This window comes from Mytilus californianus, unplaced genomic scaffold, assembly GCF_021869535.1.
Source record: "Mytilus californianus isolate M0D057914Y unplaced genomic scaffold, xbMytCali1.0.p SCAF_10, whole genome shotgun sequence".
In the NCBI taxonomy this organism is placed as follows: Eukaryota; Metazoa; Mollusca; class Bivalvia; order Mytilida; family Mytilidae; genus Mytilus; species Mytilus californianus.
This window is the reverse complement of record NW_026262582.1, coordinates 44,218,148-44,238,529: the sequence shown is the minus strand read 5'-3', so window position 1 is coordinate 44,238,529 and position 20,382 is coordinate 44,218,148. Positions and strand designations below refer to the sequence as shown.

Sequence of the window (20,382 nt, the reverse complement as noted above, 5' to 3'; positions counted from 1 at the left end):
CGGACAGAACAATCGACTTTCGACAGGGAAACTGGCAATCCTAGTCAATTAAGAAAGGAGTCGAACCCACCTGCCACGAGTGAGGTTCGATCTCATAAACTCGGTGATGACAGACTAGTTATAATAGAAGATAAACTACTTATACCAGTTGGCAGCGGAGGCCCCGGTAGTTGACAGAGTAGTTATCATAGCAGATAAACTACTTATACCACTTGCTCACCGAGGCCCCGGTAGTTGACAATGCATCAGTATGGGATGTTTAAAAAAAAAGTCATTACAAACAATTATATTATGTTTGTTTTTTTTTTCATAAAATTGATAAAATGTTAATGTTTAGAAAGGACTGTACATGTCAAGGAAGACGGAGCCATAACAAAGGTCTGGAAAGATTACGACAAATATGCATACCCTGGAACAACTGAACATCCAATAATGAAAGTCACAAATGGTCTGAATCTCGAAAAGATGGACTATGATAGCATGGTGTGTGCGTCTAGAAACCGTTAAATTAGTATTTAATCAATTTCAGTCAATGACGACCACGTAATTTTGTTTCACTGAAAACAAAGGCTTATGTTTTTCTTTATTATTTCTTTTTTTTGTTGAATTTTGTTTTGGTTTCAGGTTTTTATGGCCCGCTTATGATAGCAGGTGGCATAATATTTTCTATTCTGTGTGTCCGTTAAACCCGTATCAGGTTAAATATTTTTGTCAAGGTTGTTTACCAGGAAGTTGTAGTCAAATCAACTTGAAAATTAGTAAAATTGAGAATGGAAATGGAGAATGTGTCAAAGAGACAACACCCCGACCAAAGTGCAGAAAACAGCCCAAGGCCACCAATAAACATCTTTATTATGGTATTAAATTTTAAAACTGTATGCCAAATTACGGTTCGACCCCATTTTTAAGAGTTCACTGAACATGGAAATGTGAAAGTTGGATTAAGTATTTTTGTCAGGTTAAAGTATTTCGTTTACCATGAAGAACATAAAACTTAATATACAAAAAGTCATGTTAGTTGTGATATTGACCTTGTAAAGTATAAGCGAAATAACAGTTAAGATCCCAATGTCATGGTTCACAGAACAAGCAAAATGATAATGAAAGTGGGGCATGGTGTCATATGGACACTTATTCTTGACTGATATTTCATAACTCAAATATTTTTTTCTAGCATTTCGTTTTTTAAGGAGTTTGTGGATCTCATTTAAGTAAGTTCGCAACGTAGATCGCAGGAAGAAAAAAAATAATGGCGAGAATTTTTGTTTTCAACATGTTTATTACAGTATTACAATAAAAAGTTTTCTAGCAAAATAGTATATATGTTAAATATTTTGTCGAAGTCAGATGATATTGTTTTTTGAAAATCGGTACAGTCATTACTCGCACAACATTATAATTGTCAATCAGAGATATCTGATCTCTAATCAAGAACGTTTGATAGGATTTGATGGAACTGTTTTTCGCGCGGGGGTAACCGTTATTTTCGCTTACTTCGCGATTAGGTCAAGTGCGCGAATGGTTTGTAGAAAGCAACATCGTTGATGTGAAGTGCGAATTTACAGTTGATACGCGAATTTGACCCCCGTGCGAGTTTAAGCATTGATATCGAGAATATAACAACCCGAAAAAATAATCAACGTTTACATATCTGCATGTCTTTTGCAGACGTCCATTGTCTATTGAGATTTGGTCAGAGCTGAAATGGTATGACCCTAGATTGACTTGGAATGGAACACCAGCAAGAATAAGACTCCCAATGTCTGTCATATGGACATCAGATATATTTCAATACAGACAGTAAGTAGTTTAAGCACCTGTACAGTCGGTTGTGAGGGTCTGGATGGGGGATTCTCGGTAGGCAAAATTTCTGTCCCTATCCGATATACTCTTATTTTCCAGTGGCATTCAAAATTTCCCCGACCTTCATCCCGGATGGCCTCTATTACAGGATCTACCAATTGCATGTATCGGTAATTTGTTCTCGTCCAGAATATACATGAAATATTTACTACTGGACGTTAAGCAACCAACAACAAATCAATCAATCAAAGGAAACTCAAGTAAACATTCGGTAAACTTTTTTCTGTTCCTAGCAAGTTACGTTGACCCCAAAATATTTAGACTTCTTTCCCTTCCCAATATCTTAAGGTTTTCCTTCGGAAACCATTTATTTCAGACACACGGAAGGAAGGACGGACAAAGCGATTACTATGTGCTGCCGAAAAACAAATAATTCGGAGAGCGTTAAAAGGAAATGCAGGTTTATTGCATATCTACGAGAAACGAGAAACCAAAAGGACGTGAATGTATGCAAATGGCTTCAACAATAAGCAAAATCAATACCGTATTGTAAAGGGGACGACCATTTGATTTTTTTAAAAAGGGAGAAGGCAGGAAGACAGGAAGGTGGAAAGGTTATATTTCCAGGGCCATAGGGATAATGAAAGCTTTTTTTATAATAATCTCCACTTTCTAACACTGACCCAAAATCTACACACACAGTCAACTGAAGTACTTTCGTTATAATATTCAGACGTAAATGTGAATATGACCGTCTTCGTATTCTGCTATCTTTATAAACCTAGTGCTTTGCGGCCTTTTATCATTAAGTGAATACAAAAACTCTCAAAAATTCATTTTCACCTGTATGTAAAATTATTTTATATTTTCTACACCTGATTCATCCCTCAGCTTGGAAAAATGTGTTCGGTATATGCTGTATTTTTCATCCAAACACAGTGTTCAGATATATTGACATAAGTGGGGTACACAAAAGAGCAACCTAGTTCCAAGAAAGTAAATAATACCGTTCCACCTTTTGCTACTTCACGTGTATTTGGAATCACATGACAGTTGACGCATGCTGATCGCTAAATTCTTACCCTGTTCGAGCGCCATTTTGAAAGTTTTTCATTGTTAATTTTGTAGTATATTTTTAGCAAAACTTCTTGACCGACACTAGTATGTTAACACTGTTGATCTTTTTTTGCAGTCCAAATACAAAGCCATTATACAACCGAAATGTTGTTGTAAGTCGGAATGGAGACGTTGTTTTGGTTTCTGATGCAAAGTATGAAACTGAAAACTGCAAGCAGAAGAATGACGATGTTATCGAATGTAAATTTAAATTTGGATCCTGGACGTACGGTGCACATGAAACCGATTTACAAGCCATCAGTCCTCGCGTGCTGCTGGAAACCTACACGGAAAACGCCCAGTACGAAATAGTCGGATCGAGTGTTGTTCGAGAGGCAAGGAAGTACGACTGTTGTCCAGAAACATACGACGATATAGTCTATACCATACAGATTAAACGTCATTAGAAAATTAGATGTGTGATATGTACTCAACGATTTCGTACTATGAACTTTGAAGCCGCACACGTATATATCATGCTGCTTTGTAGATAACGCGACTTTTTTTATATTTTAATTGAAGAAAAATCTTAACTGTTTCGTATTTTTGTTACAAAAATAAAGACCAATATTTTCATATGCATGAAGACGCATTTTTATTAATGGGCGCAAAAGTAAAAATGTGCATATTCATTTTTTTTTCTTCAAGGACATTATATAATTGTAAAAATTCACTGTATTTTAAACCAAAATTGAATAACATATTTGTTGCCTTGGCAGCCGATCTTGGTTTTAACATTTCGCCTCTGACTCGTGTTATTGATCTTTCTAAATAATTGCTTTCTAAATAGACTGCACGTCACTCATTTTGACTTTGTATTAGACATTTGCTATCATGTTTATAATAAATATAATTAACTTGATTTGAAGATTGCTCTTTTCTTGTTTACCAGGTTTGTAGTCAGGAGGGTCTGGGTGGGGTTTACAGAATTGAGAATAATGCGCCAATACTATAGAAAAAGGGCCAAATAAATAAAGAAAAGAGAAAAAAAGGCCAAAAATAGAATACAGAATAATGAGGTGCTAAAATATGAATAATAGATAATAATGGGCAAAATTTATAAAGAATAGAGAAAAATGGCAAATTAAATAAAGAATACAGAATTAAGGACCCTCATCCAGACCCTTAGTAAGGTAAAGGCAGGATGAAAGGAGATGCAGGGCGTACGTCAATAATACAGCAATCTAGCATCAAAAATCAGAAATACATTTCTTTTACACTGATAATTGTATTACTTTTCATAAACATGCAATTTTAATGTGCGTATTGTTATGCGTTTACTTTTCTACATTGGCTAGAGGTATAGGGGGAGGGTTGAGATCTCATAAACATGTTTAACCCCGCCGAATTTTTGCACCTGTCCCAAGTCAGGAGCCTCTAGCCTTTGTTAGTCTTGTATTATTTTTAATTTTAGTTTCTTGTGTACAATTTGGAGTTTAGTATGGCGTTCATTATCACTGAACTAGTATATATATTTGTTTAGGGGCCAGCTGAAGGACGCCTCCGGGTGCGGGAATTTCTCGCTGCATTGAAGACCTGTTGGTGACCTTCTGCTGTTGTCTGTTCTATGGTCGGGTTGTTGTCTCTTTGACACATTCCCCATTTCCATTCTCAATTTTAAATAATATTCTTGACAGCTCGTGTGGTTTTACTAATTCAATCATGGGGTAAATTTAATATCTTTCATTTCCTAGAATGTATTATCAAAAGTTTTGGGTCCATAATGGTGTAACTGGTTAAGGAACACAGTTGGAAGTATTTGAACATCTATGATTTTCCTTACTGTAAAGAAGGAGTGGGACTATATCGCAATCAGCGTGTCCGTCCTTATTTTCGTCTCTTTTTTTTCTCTCAAAAAGTACTAAACAAATATCTTTATATTTGGATATTATATATTGAATATATTCTTTCTAATAAATATTTAGTAGCTGTATAGTGACGAAATGTAACGTGCGAATATTTTTGATCAGTCAGATACTTACTTTCTTATTGCATATACTCTGAAATTCAATATTTCAATATGTTGAATGAACTTACATTTTTTCGTCAAACATTTTTCCAATACCACTAAACAAAATGATTTTAAATTTAATCATCTGCTCAAAAGTGATGAGTTGAAACTAGTCTACGCTTTTTGGATATGTGTCGGACATTAGCTTTTTGTTTCTTTATCGCACTCTCTGTGCTGGCGTAAACTATGACCAATGAGGTCTTTATATGACGTTTCTTGTTACCCGGCCCCTGATATATTACAAGGGAAAACGCAAATAATCAATAGAGGAATGACAAAATCTGTCATAACTAAAAGAGAAAAACGAAAGTTTTTAGTTTTAAATGAAGAGATACAAACAATCAAACAAAACAAGAAAGGGATTAAAACACTACATAAAAACTTTACTGGGAGTCTCATTTAAAAAGTAAAAAATAAATTTTAATTATAAGAAAAAATTGCATAAGCATATACTAAGATAGAATATGTGTACCAAAAATATAATTTATAATCAAATACATTAAAAACACTTTTTAATAAAGTTTTCAGCTTCTCGTTAAGCCAGACCAATTTGAAGTTGATCAGCATTTAAATTCAAACATACCAAAAATTTGTGCCAGATCTCATTACGGAAATCAACGCCTTGGGTGGATTCTAATAAATTAAATGCAACATTTTATACACGGTAAAATGATTTATAGACAATGACCGTATCAATGACATTTCATATTTCTGGATTCGGCAATCCATGGGTAGATTCTAATAATGGATCTTTTTATAAACAGTAAAATGATTTATAGACAATGATCGTATCAATGACATTTCATATTTCTTGATTCGGCAATCCTTGTGTAGATTCTAATAATACAACATTTTATAAACAGTAAGATGTTTTATAGACAATGACCGTATCCATGATATTTCATATTTCTAGTTTCGGTAATCCACGCCTTGAGTATATTCTAATAATGCAACATTTTATCAACAGTAAAAAAATGTATAGACAATGATCGTGTCAATGATATTTCATATTTCATGTCAGCACTCTTTATCAGGGTCTGGAGAGGGTTTGCAGAATAGAAAATAATGGACAAAAAGAGCAGAATAAACGGCAAACAAAATTAAGGAATAGACAAAAATAGACAAACAAAAAAAAGAATAGACAAAAATAAACAAACAAAAAAAAAAAGAATAGAGAATAATGGGGCGCTGAAATATAAAGAAAAGAGAAAAATGATTAAAAAGTTAAAGGAACAAGAAATAAAGGACCCCCTATCCAGACCCTCTTACATATGTTAAGATAGGACGATAACTTACAAGTTTTTTTCATTTATTACTAGGCATTTTCAATATCGGCACAGGTATCATTCCTCTACCAATATCGAACGACGGACAAAAGCCCTCAGCCCGATATGCGAGTCTCAGGAAAATATCAGGGTTGATAAGCTTGAGGACCGATATAGGTTAACACATGATACAAGGGCTGATATGAAAAATTACTTTTCTACTTTATAGTCAGATAATTATTGTATTCTTATAAAATATTTTTTTCGTTATGTAAAATAAAAAATGATTGAAGACGTCTTTTTTTAACGATTTAAAAACCCAACACAAGGATTTTTCTGATATAATAACATGAAATATATTCTAAATCCAACTTCTAGTCAGCAAGTGAAATATTTAGGCTACTTTGTTAAACAGTTTATGGAACTGAGGACAGAGTCCACTTGAGGTCATTTGTTGTGTACGTAACAGTTGTGTGTTTAATATTTTGTTATATTTTTATGTAAATGTAAATGGCATCATTATATTGTTGTTTATACATGTAATTGTTGTTATGCCTTTGACCCTCTTATGGGTGTAATTTGTGCTTAATAAAGTTTTTTTTAAATTATTAAAAAGAAAAATTACAAAATTAATATATTTTGTCTTGGTCTCCTGCCAATGATACGTTATTGTAGCCAGGTGTAGCGAGAATGGCCGAGTAGTTACGATTGACGACTGCACTTGTTGGATAAACTTTAAGGATGTTCGGTCCTCTTGTTTTTGAAATTCTGTCCGATATTCAGAATCCTCTGGTTTTATCCATGAAGTGCCATTATATATTTTTCCCGCTAACCCCTGCTTTTCTTTACATAATTTTATTACATAAAGTTTTAAAAACCATATTTGAAAATCCTATAAAACCCTTGTTTTTTTTCATAGTTTTTGAAAGAAAAAAGATGCCAATGTTGAATGTACGAAAAATCTAGAGAGAATCATTTCCCGCCAAATTTTCAATGGTCTATATTTCGAAAACAAGCGCACAGACCCTTCATTTTTTTTCTGCTTTTTTAGTTCCTTTATTCATATACTATCAACTTATAACAGTTTTTTAAAAAGCTTGTTATTTTGGAACAGAGCAGCGAACATCATTAACAAGGTGATTATTGATCAATAGTGCAAAGGGTTTGTGGAAACAAGCGGTGTATAACATCCGAGAGATAAAGTCACGTTTACAGGAGGACGTTGTACATGAAACATAATACTAAATATAGAAAAATACAAATATCTATTACAAGGACTCGATATTTACGTTGAGTTATTTAGGGCGGAATTTCTCATCTAAGCAACAGATGCATCCGTTGATATACATGGGAATGACCACAACTATTATTTAACAAGGATACACTCGTTTGATTTGATTTATCTGATGCATAAATAATTATAAACAACATACAACCTTTTTATTTCAGCTGAAAATTAGGTTTTATTAGGCTCTCAAAAAAAAATTGTATTTGTTGTTTTAGCTTAAGAAAGCAAGAAAGCAACAACATTCTTACAGGAAACCGATTAGTCGAGTATCATTTTGGTAATCGGTACTCGGTACTACCGAGCGATACTCGAGTACTCGAGTACTCGTTGACATCCCTAATATTTACATAAGTAAAGAATCAGATCTACTTTAACATTGTTAGGTTGATTTTCTATGCACTTTATAAATATTCTAACGCTTGGTATTTCTTAATCATAAGAAATCCGATAAACAAGGTACAGTTGTCACTACACTTAGGCAGATATATATATACATAGATATAAGAAGATATGGTATGAGTGCCAATGAGACAACTCTCCATCCAAGTCACAATTTGTAAAAGTACATAACTACTCTAAATATCAGCACAACAATGTTAAATTCAGCTTTCGGTGGACTAGTGTTACTTTTCCTCTTCAGTAGAATCTAGAGTTGTAACACAGTACATGATATATTAGGCATGAAGATGGAATTGATTGCAGATTAGCTAAATATCTATCGTAAAGGATCGTAGGTTACATTATATATATATATATATAAGTACGTCTGAACCAGTGACAACTCTACAACAGATTTATCCATCGGATCACCAGCAGTGTAAATTCTGTATATACAACTCGTCTAAACATCAGCCCAGCAATGTTAGATTTGTAAATTTGCTATCGCAAATTTTTTGTTCTTCCCTCGCCGTGATTCGAACTCATGCTACTGAGATATCGTGACACCAAATCGCCTGCACTGTATCCGACGCGCTAGACCACAAGACCACCAAGGCTTCCCAAAATTAAAACTTTCGGTGGCCGGGTGTTACCTTTCCTCGTCAGTTTTAATCTAGCGTCGTAATACAGTACATGATATATAAGGCATGAAGATGGAATTGTTACAGATCAGCTGAAATATCTATTGTAAAGGATCCTATAAATTAATGCAAGATACAGTCACAGAAATAATTATATTTATAAGTACGTCTGAACCAGTGACAACTCTACAACAGATTTATCCATCGGATCACCAGCAGTGATGGTGATACATGGCTGTGTACATTCTGTATATACAACTCGTCTAAACATCAGCCCAACAATGTTAGATTTGTAAATTTGCTTTGAAATTCGCAAATTTTTTGTTCTTCCTTCGCCGGGATTCGAACTCATGCTACTTATATATCGTGACACCAAATCGCCTGCACTGTATCCGACGCGCTAGACCACACGACCACCTAGGCTTCACAAAAATAAAACTTTCGGTGGCCGGGTGTTACCTTTCCTCGTCAGTTTTAATCTAGCGTCGTAATACAGTACATGATATATAAGGCATGAAGATGGAATTGTTACAGATCAGCTGAAATATCTATTGTAAAGGATCCTACAAATTAATGCATGATACAGTCACAGAAATAATTATATTTATAAGTACGTCTGAACCAGTGACAACTCTAAAACCGATTTATCCATCGGATCACCAGCAGTGATGGTGATACATGGCTGTGTACATTCTGTATATACAACTCGTCTAAACATCAGCACAACAATGTTAGATCTGTAAATTTGCTTTCGCAATTTTTTTGTTCTTCCCTCGCCGGGATTCGAACTCATGCTACTGAGATATCGTGACACCAAATCGCCTGCACTGTATCCTATGCGCTAGACCACACGACCACCTAGGCTTCACAAAAATAAAGCTTTCGGTGGCCGGGTGTTACCTTTCCTCGTCAGTTTTAATCTAGCGTCGTAATACAGTACATGATATACTGTGGATTCATTTATTTTAGTGGGTACCAATTTTCGTGGATTGAGGAAAACTTGCATGTTCGTGGATATTTGATTTCGTGGTTTTGCCAAAATCTGCACATTTCCTTATAGAAAATTTGTAATTCGTTGAAAACTTAATTTCGTGGTTCACCTGTACCCACGAAATCCACGAAAAATAGTATCCAACGATTAATAATGAATCCACAGTATAAGGGATGAAGATGGAATTGTTACAGATCAGCTGAAATATCTATTGTAAAGGATCCTACAAATTAATGCAAGATACAGTCACAGAAATAATTATATTTATAAGTACGTCTGAACCAGTGACAACTCTACAACAGATTTATCCATTGGATCACCAGCAGTGGTGGTGATACATGGCTGTGTACATTCTGTATATACAACTCGTCTAAACATCAGCCCAACAATGTTAGATCTGTTAATTTGCTTTCGCAAATTTTTTGTTTTTTCCTCGCCGGGATTCGAACTCATGCTACTGAGATATCGTGACACCAAATCGCCTGCACTGTATCCGATGCGCTAGACCACACGACCACCTAGGCTTCACAAAAACAAAGCTTTCGTTGGTCGGGTGTTACCTTTCCTCGTCAGTTTTAATATAGCGTCGTAATACAGTACATGATATATAAGGCATGAAGATGGAATTGTTACAGATCAGCTTTGCATTAATTAGTAGGATCTTTTACAATAGATATTTCAGCTGATCTGTAACAATTCCATCTTCATGGCTTATATATCATGTACTGTATTACGACGCTAGATTAAAACTGACGAGGAAAGGTAACACCCGACCACCGAAAGCTTTTTTTTTGTGAAACCTATGTGGTCGTGTGGTCTAGCGCGTCGGATACAGTGCAGGCGATTTGGTGTCACGATATCTCAGTAGCATGAGTTCGAATCCCGGCGAGGGAAGAACAAAAAATTTGCGAAAGCAAATTTACAGATCTAACATTGTTGGGCTGATGTTTAGACGAGTTGTATATACAGAATGTACACAGCCATGAATCACCATCACTGCTGGTGATCCGATGGATAAATCTGTTGTAGAGTTGTCACTGGTTCAGACGTACTTATAAATATAATTATTTCTGTGACTGTATCTTGCATTAATTTGTAGGATCCTTTACAATAGATATTTCAGCTGATCTGTAACAATTCCATCTTCATGCCTTATATATCATGTACTGTGTTACGACGCTAGATTAAAACTGACGAGGTAAGGTAACACCCGGCCACAAAAAGCTTTATTTTTGTGAAGTCTAGGTGGTCGTGCGGTCTAGCGCGTCGGCTACAGTGCAGGCGATTTGGTGTCACGATATCTCAGTAGCATGAGTTCGAATCCCTGCGAGGGAAGAACAAAAAATTTGCGAAAGCAAATTTACAGATCTAACATTGTTGGGCTGATGTTTACACGAGTTGTATATACAGAATGTACACAGCCATTTATCACCATCACTGCTGGTGATCCGATGGATAAATCTGTTGTAGAGTTGTCACTGGTTCAGACGTACTTATAAATATAATTATTTCTGTGACTGTATCTTGCATTAATTTGTAGGATCCTTTACAATAGATATTTCAGCTGATCTGTAACAATTCCATCTTCATGCCTTGTATATCATGTACTGTATTACGACGCTAGATTAAAACTGACGAGGAGAGGTAACACCCGGCCACCGAAAGCTTTATTTTTGTGAAGCCTAGGTGGTCGTGTGGTCTAGCGCGTCGGATACAGTGCAGGCGATTTGGTGTCACGATATCTCAGTAGCATGAGTTCGAATCCCTGCGAGTGAAGATCAAAAAATTTGCGAAAGCAAATTTACAGATCTAACATTGTTGGGCTGATGTTTATACGAGTTGTATATACAGAATGTACACAGCCATGTATCAACATCACTGCTGGTGATCCGATGGATAAATCTGTTGTAGAGTTGTCACTGGTTCAGACGTACTTATAAATATAATTATTTCTGTGACTGTATCTTGCATTAATTTGTAGGATCATTTACAATAGATATTTCAGCTGATCTGTAACAATTTCATCTTGATGCCTTATATATCGTGTACTGTATTACGACGCTAGATTAAAACTGACAAGGAAAGGGAACATCCGGCCACCGAAAGCTTTATTTTTGTGAAGCCTTAGTGGTCGTGTGGTCTAGCGCGTCGGATACAGTGCATGCGATTTGGTGTCACGATATCTCAGTAGCATGAGTTCGAATCCCTGCGAGGGAAGATCAAACAATTTGCGAAAGCAAATTTACAGATCTAACATTGTTGGGCTGATGTTTAGACGAGTTGTATATACAGAATGTACACAGCCATGTATCAACATCACTGCTGGTGATCCGATGGATAAATCTGTTGAGTTGTCACTGGTTCAGACGTACTTATAAATATAATTATTTCTGTGACTGTATCTTGCCTTAATTTGTAGGATCCATTACAATAGATATTTCAGCTGATCTGTAACAATTCCATCTTCATGCCTTGTATATCATGTACTGTATTACGACGCTAGATTAAAACTGACGAGGTAAGGTAACACCCGGCCACAAAAAGCTTTATTTTTGTGAAGCCTAGGTGGTCGTGCGGTCTAGCGCGTCGGATACAGTGCAGGCGATTTGGTGTCACGATATCTCAGTAGCATGAGTTCGAATCAATGCGAGGGAAGATCAAAAAATTTGCGAAAGCAAATTTACAGATCTAACATTGTTAGGCTGAAGTTTAGACGAGTTGTATATACAGAATGTACACAGCCATGTATCACCATCACTGCTGGTGATCCGATGGATAAATCTGTTGTAGAGTTGTCACTGGTTCAGACGTACTTATAAATATAATTTTTTCTGTGACTGTATCTTGCATTAATTTGTAGGATCCTTTACAATAGATATTTCAGCTGATCTGTAACAATTCCATCTTCATGCCTTATATATCATGTACTGTATTACGACGCTAGATTAAAACTGACGAGGTAAGGTTACACCCGGCCACCGAAAGCTTTATTTTTGTGAAGCCTAGGTGGTCGTGTGGTCTAGGGCGTCTAATACAGTGCAGGCGATTTGGTGTCACGATATCTCAGTAGCATGAGTTCGAATCCCGGCGAGGGAAGAACAAAAAATTTGCGAAAGCAAATTTACAGATCTAACATTGTTGGGCTGATGTTTAGACGAGTTGTATATACAGAATGTACACAGCCATGTATCACCATCACTGCTGGTGATCCGATGGATAAATCTGTTGTAGAGTTGTCACTGGTTCAGACGTACTTATAAATATAATTATTTCTGTGACTGTATCTTGCATTAATTTGTAGGATCCATTACAATAGATATTTCAGCTGATCTGTAACAATTCCATCTTCATGCCTTGTATATCATGTACTGTATTACGACGCTAGATTAAAACTGGCGAGGTAAGGTAACACCCGGCCACAAAAAGCTTTATTTTTGTGAAGCCTAGGTGGTCGTGCGGTCTAGCGCGTCGGATACAGTGCAGGCGATTTGGTGTTACGATATCTCAGTAGCATGAGTTCGAATCAATGCGAGGGAAGATCAAAAAATTTGCGAAAGCAAATTTACAGATCTAACATTGTTAGGCTGAAGTTTAGACGAGTTGTATATACAGAATGTACACAGCCATGTATCACCATCACTACTGGTGATCCGATGGATAAATCTGTTGTAGAGTTGTCACTGGTTCAGACGTACTTATAAATATAATTATTTCTGTGACTGTATCTTGCATTAATTTGTAGGATCCTTTACAATAGATATTTCAGCTGATCTGTAACAATTCCATCTTCATGCCTTATATATCATGTACTGTATTACGACGCTAGATTAAAACTGACGAGGTAAGGTAACACCCGGCCACCGAAAGCTTTATTTTTGTGAAGCCTAGGTGGTCGTGTGGTCTAGGGCGTCTAATACAGTGCAGGCGATTTGGTGTCACGATATCTCAGTAGCATGAGTTCGAATCCCGGCGAAGGAAGAACAAAAAATTTGCGAAAGCAAATTTACAGATCTAACATTGTTGGGCTGATGTTTAGACGAGTTGTATATACAGAATGTACACAGCCATGTATCACCATCACTGCTGGTGATCCGATGGATAAATCTGTTGTAGAGTGGTCACTGGTTCAGACGTACTTATAAATATAATTATTTCTGTGACTGTATCTTGTATTAATTTGTAGGATCCTTTACAATAGATATTTCAGCTGATCTGTAACAATTCCATCTTCATGCCTTATATATCGTGTACTGTATTACGACGCTAGATTAAAACTGACAAGGAAAGGGAACACCCGGCCACCGAAAGCTTTATTTTTGTGAAGCTTAGATGGTCGTGTGGTCTAGCGCGTCGGATACAGTGCAGGCGATTTGGTGTCACAATATCTCAGTAGCATGAGTTCGAATCCCGGCGAGAGAAGAACAAAAAATTTGCGAAAGCAAATTTACAGATCTAACATTGTTGGGCTGATGTTTAGACGAGTTGTATATACAGAATGTACACAGCCATGTATCACCATCACTGCTGGTGATCCGATGGATAAATCTGTTGTAGAGTTGTCACTGGTTCAGACGTACTTATAAATATAATTATTTCTGTGACTGTATCTTGCATTAATTTGTAGGATCATTTACAATAGATATTTCAGCTGATCTGTAACAATTTCATCTTGATGCCTTATATATCGTGTACTGTATTACGACGCTAGATTAAAACTGACAAGGAAAGGGAACATCCGGCCACCGAAAGCTTTATTTTTGTGAAGCCTTGGTGGTCGTGTGGTCTAGCGCGTCGGATACAGTGCATGCGATTTGGTGTCACGATATCTCAGTAGCATGAGTTCGAATCCCTGCGAGGGAAGATCAAACAATTTGCGAAAGCAAATTAACAGATCTAACATTGTTGGGCTGATTTTTAGACGAGTTGTATATACAGAATGTACACAGCCATGTATCAACATCACTGCTGGTGATCCGATGGATAAATCTGTTGTAGAGTTGTCACTGGTTCAGACGTACTTATAAATATAATTATTTCTGTGACTGTATCTTGCATTAATTTGTAGGATCCATTACAATAGATATTTCAGCTGATCTGTAACAATTCCATCTTCATGCCTTGTATATCATGTACTGTATTACGACGCTAGATTAAAACTGACGAGGTAAGGTAACACCCGGCCACAAAAAGCTTTATTTTTGTGAAGCCTAGGTGGTCGTGCGGTCTAGCGCGTCGGATACAGTGCAGGCGATTTGATGTCACGATATCTCAGTAGCATGAGTTCGAATCAATGCGAGGGAAGATCAAAAAATTTGCGAAAGCAAATTTACAGATCTAACATTGTTAGGCTGAAGTTTAGACGAGTTGTATATACAGAATGTACACAGCCATGTATCACCATCACTGCTGGTGATCCGATGGATAAATCTGTTGTAGAGTTGTCACTGGTTCAGACGTACTTATAAATATAATTATTTCTGTGACTGTATCTTGCATTAATTTGTAGGATCCTTTACAATAGATATTTCAGCTGATCTGTAACAATTCCATCTTCATGCCTTATATATCATGTACTGTATTACGACGCTAGATTAAAACTGACGAGGTAAGGTAACACCCGGCCACCGAAAGCTTTATTTTTGTGAAGCCTAGGTGGTCGTGTGGTCTAGGGCGTCTAATACAGTGCAGGCGATTTGGTGTCACGATATCTCAGTAGCATGAGTTCGAATCCCGGCGAAGGAAGAACAAAAAATTTGCGAAAGCAAATTTACAGATCTAACATTGTTGGGCTGATGTTTAGACGAGTTGTATATACAGAATGTACACAGCCATGTATCACCATCACTGCTGGTGATCCGATGGATAAATCTGTTGTAGAGTGGTCCCTGGTTCAGACGTACTTATAAATATAATTATTTCTGTGACTGTATCTTGTATTAATTTGTAGGATCCTTTACAATAGATATTTCAGCTGATCTGTAACAATTCCATCTTCATGCCTTATATATCGTGTACTGTATTACGACGCTAGATTAAAACTGACAAGGAAAGGGAACACCCGGCCACCGAAAGCTTTATTTTTGTGAAGCTTAGGTGGTCGTGTGGTCTAGCGCGTCGGATACAGTGCAGGCGATTTGGTGTCACAATATCTCAGTAGCATGAGTTCGAATCCCGGCGAGAGAAGAACAAAAAATTTGCGAAAGCAAATTTACAGATCTAACATTGTTGGGCTGATGTTTAGACGAGTTGTATATACAGAATGTACACAGCCATGTATCACCATCACTGCTGGTGATCCGATGGATAAATCTGTTGTAGAGTGGTCACTGGTTCAGACGTACTTATAAATATAATTATTTCTGTGACTGTATCTTGCATTAATTTGTAGGATCATTTACAATAGATATTTCAGCTGATCTGTAACAATTTCATCTTGATGCCTTATATATCGTGTACTGTATTACGACGCTAGATTAAAACTGACAAGGAAAGGGAACATCCGGCCACCGAAAGCTTTATTTTTGTGAAGCCTTGGTGGTCGTGTGGTCTAGCGCGTCGGATACAGTGCATGCGATTTGGTGTCACGATATCTCAGTAGCATGAGTTCGAATCCCTGCGAGGGAAGATCAAACAATTTGCGAAAGCAAATTAACAGATCTAACATTGTTGGGCTGATTTTTAGACGAGTTGTATATACAGAATGTACACAGCCATGTATCAACATCACTGCTGGTGATCCGATGGATAAATCTGTTGTAGAGTTGTCACTGGTTCAGACGTACTTATAAATATAATTATTTCTGTGACTGTATCTTGCATTAATTTGTAGGATCCATTACAATAGATATTTCAGCTGATCTGTAACAATTCCATCTTCATGCCTTGTATATCATGTACTGTATTACGACGCTAGATTAAAACTGACGAGGTAAGGTAACACCCGGCCACCGAAAGCTTTATTTTTGTGAAGCCTAGGTGGTCGTGCGGTCTAGCGCGTCGGATACAGTGCATGCGATTTGATGTCACGATATCTCAGTAGCATGAGTTCGAATCCCGGCGAAGGAAGAACAAAAAATTTGCGAAAGCAAATTTACAGATCTAACATTGTTGGGCTGATGTTTAGACGAGTTGTATATACAGAATGTACACAGCCATGTATCACCATCACTGCTGGTGATCCGATGGATAAATCTGTTGTAGAGTGGTCACTGGTTCAGACGTACTTATAAATATAATTATTTCTGTGACTGTATCTTGTATTAATTTGTAGGATCCTTTACAATAGATATTTCAGCTGATCTGTAACAATTCCATCTTCATGCCTTATATATCATGTACTGTATTACGACGCTAGATTAAAACTGACGAGGAAAGGTAACACCTGGCCACCGAAAGCTTTATTTTTGTGAAGCCTAGGTGGTCGTGTGGTCTAGCGCGTCGGATACAGTGCAGGCGATTTGGTGTCACGATATCTCAGCAGCATAAGTTCGAATCCCGGCGAGGGAAGAACAAAAAAATTTGCGAAAGCAAATTTACAGATCTAACATTGTTGGGCTGATGTTTAGACGAGTTGTATATATATATATAGGGGGGGGGGGGGAATTAAGGCTGAAAATGCACTACGTAATTTTAAATTAAGACATTAGTAATATAATACTCCCGATTTAAACAAAAATGAATAAACATAACATTCATGTACATGTTAAAATATGTCAAGGCTTATGAAATGAACGTGAATAGATCAACGTTATATTTCTATAGTTATGAATATAAATATTAAGAATATGAATAATGAAATAAACGAGGGTCTGGATTGGGTTTACAAAATAGAGAATAATGGGTAAAATGTGCAGAATAAATTGCCAAAAAATAAAGAGTAGAGAAAAATAGAGCAACACAAAAAAGAATAGAGAACAATGGGGTGCTAAAATATAAGGAATAGAGATTAATGGGCTAAAAATATAAAGAATAGAGAAATGACCTAAAATTAAAGAATACAGAAATGAAAAACTCCCATCCAGACCCTCATAAACTATGTTGATATTATTTTTGATATTCATGAGATTCACACATGACAAGAAATTACATTTTATGTTGAATATCTTTTAAAGACTCTATATTACCTCCTGATGTCCTGTGGCTGTTGGTGGGTAGATCGTCATGTATACAAGTGAGAGGTAGCTAGCTATAAAACCAGGTTTAATCCGCGATTTGTAACATAAGGAAATGCCTGTACCAAGTCAGGAATATGACAGTTTAATGTGTTTGAGCTTTTTATTTTGCCATTTGGTAAGGGACTTTCCGTTTTGAATTTTACTTGGAGTTCGGTATTGTTGTTGTTTTACTTTTTACAAATTCCACACATGCCCTTTTATCATACTGGGACATAGAAATAATCACACTTTTCCCAAAATTGTTTCAAGCTATGGACATTTGAATAATTATATTCTTCCAGTAATTTGTTCCGCTGAAAATATTACTCTCAACGACAATCTGTATAAAATGTGTGTGTTTAGAAATAATACTTGAAACCTAATTCTGTCTAGTTTGTTTTAAAAGAGGCTTAAAATATCACAGTACCCAGTATGACCCAACCCTGGAATACCATGATAATGACAGATTAATTTCTTCCGTCAAGAATTTTCTACCAAATATTTATTAACTAAAACAAGTACATTGTACAATTGTTTAAGAAAAAGTATGATTGTGAACAGATGTTGGTAAGTTTTTGAATCCTAATTGTTGCATCATAAAAAAGAAAGACGTCTTAAATGATAATCAACACAGACGTCATTTAAATAAATGACTTAGAAAACTAAATCTTATGATACAATTTCTGATCCAAGGATACGAAGAAGTGACACAAATCGTTAATGTAAATGATACTTTATAAATTACATGCGTCCATACTACTGCATTTCTTCAAATGAATTCTTTATAACTAAATATCGTAGATTTATCACATGTATGTTGCACCTCTGTGAATATAGACAATGAAATTTCCCATAGAAACTCGCTTTTACTATGAAGTTTTGTAAACAAATATATCCTAAAATGGAAAGTATATATGCACCATTTTATACATAAGGAAATGCCTGTACCAAGTCAGGAATATGACAGTTGTTTTCCATCTGTTTGATGTGTTTGAGCTTTTGATTTTGCCATTTGATAAGGGTCATTCGGTTTTTAACTTTCCTTGCAGTTCGGTATTTTTTTTATGTTATTTTTTATGCACTACTATTTTTTTCAGAGGTCAAACCATAGGGCGGTGCGGCATATTTTCAACATTTATATGCCTCGAACTTGTTAGAGTTCAAACTTGTACTAAAATTCTGTACTACCCTTCCTTCACTTTGGATCTCCCCCATGTGTTTTTATACTGATAACATTCGAGATGAAGCATAGAGGTAATATCTGTGAACCAGTAGGTAAACAAAACAAAATATCCATGAATATTAAATTTCTCCCCAAAAGAGGCGTGGTTTGTGAAACAGTTGAATTTACAAAGTGCAACCTGTAGATCTGAGAAAAAGTCCTTATTGGAGTCTCCAACACATTGAACATATATATGTCTCCTTTAAAAGAAGCATTAAAACAGTTACAAAATAAATTGATTATTTTGTGCGCTTATATTGTGCACTTAAATTCACATATAGATTACATGTGGTAAGACACTCTAATGACTCATCTTAAAAGAGATAAGGTTTAATTTTGCTATAGGGTTAGTTTACAGCAAAATACTGGCGTTCTCGTGAAAAAGTCACCACTATAGTTTTTTTTTTATATTTAGGAAGCTACGTTTGTATTGTCGAAAATACTATACCACACTTGAAGATGTCGTTACCCATGTTACCTTCTTCAAAGCAAACATAAAAGGAATCGGTCGACTTCCTGGATATCGTTAAATTTACTTGAAGTGTAGATAAGCAGACAGTACTACACAAAAATGTGTTGTGTTTCATTGTTTTGATTTGTGTGTATTTTGTGTGGTTTTTTTGTGTGTTTTTTTTTTGTTATTTTTTTGTTTTAAGAATTTAGTGTTAATGGTGAACTTTGGTACTTTCGGTTAAAACATATACAATTTTGGGACATTCTTAGCGATTAAGAGCTAAATATGTAATCTACACATTCGGTTATTTAAGATATATAGAAGCATTTCGTGTTTGTGTGTAGATGGGTTGCCGTTGCATTTATATTAAATCCATATCTCATTTTCATTATATAAATTCATTATTTAGTAGTACAAAAAAGAAAAATAATACGCCACTGCTGGTGGAGTTTTTCTTCCCGCGGATATCTTAAGCCCAGTAGTCAGCACTTCTGTGCCATGTGTGTTGACATAAATTATCATTGATATGGTTATAATTATGAATTAACTGTTTACAAAGCTTAGAATTTTTTCGATATACTAAGGATTTTCTACCCCAGAAATAGATTACCTTAGCTGTATTTGGCAAAACATTTAGGAATGTTTGTCCTCATTGCTAGTCAACTTCGTACTTTGTTTGGAATTTTGAACTTTTTTTATTCGAGGGTCACTGATGAGTCTTTTTTTTTAGATGAAACGCTACACAATGTCTAGCGTACACAATTTCAATCCTGGTATCTATGATGAGTTTATACACAGCTTAATTGTAAATCAAACATTTAATATAAAAAATAAGAAGATGTGGTATGAATGTCAATAAGACAACTATCTATCAGAGAAAAAATGTAGTAGATGTAGACAACTATAGGTCACAGTACGGCCTTCAACAAGAAGCAAAACCAATAGCATATAGTAAGCTATAAAAGGCCCCGCTTTGATAAAATATAAAACAGTTCAAACGAGAAAACCAACGACTTGATTTATGTACAGAACAATAAACGAAAAAAAAATATGATAGACA

At 35.8% G+C, this 20,382-nt stretch overlaps 1 long non-coding RNA gene across 1 annotated transcript in view; it reads left to right on the top strand.

Moving 5' to 3' along the window:
• Positions 1-318: 318 nt before the first annotated feature.
• The window catches only part of LOC127718202 (uncharacterized), a 42,396-nt gene continuing 22,332 nt past the window's right edge, over positions 319-20,382 (top strand). Inside the window, exon 1 of the long non-coding RNA XR_007989632.1 lies at positions 319-378. This is a non-coding gene — a long non-coding RNA (uncharacterized LOC127718202). The remainder of the gene's footprint in view (positions 379-20,382) is intronic.